We start from the raw sequence: 414 nt of genomic DNA on the forward strand, positions 1-414 counted from the left end.
CCTCTTCGGCGGTGTCCTTCCCCGGTTCGGGTTTCTGGGCGTTGGGCGACTCGGTGGAGTCGGATTCTGAATCAGAGGAGTGTGCTTCGTCGGCGGTGGTTTCGGTGGTGCCGCCCGTGCCGGCGCCGGGCCGCGCCCGGAAATTTGCTCCGGGTGGCCGGGCCCGGCCGGTGTCGTTTCCCTCTGGGTCGTCGGGGTGGTGGTGCGTTGGCCGGCGACGGCGGCGTGCGGGTCGGGGCCCGGCTCCTTCCCCTGAGTGTGGTCTCCTCGGTCCTTCCCCGTCCGCTGTGGTGGTGGATTTGGGTGATGTGGCACCTCCGGTCGCTAGTCCTGTTCGTCGTCCTCCTCTCCGGCCTGGGCCGGTGGCGGCGGCGGCGGTCGCGCCGGCTTGTGCGGGGGCGGGTGGTGGCCAAA

The sequence above is a fragment of the Triticum aestivum genome, chromosome 2D (genome assembly GCF_018294505.1).
Source record: "Triticum aestivum cultivar Chinese Spring chromosome 2D, IWGSC CS RefSeq v2.1, whole genome shotgun sequence".
In the NCBI taxonomy this organism is placed as follows: domain Eukaryota; kingdom Viridiplantae; phylum Streptophyta; class Magnoliopsida; order Poales; family Poaceae; genus Triticum; species Triticum aestivum.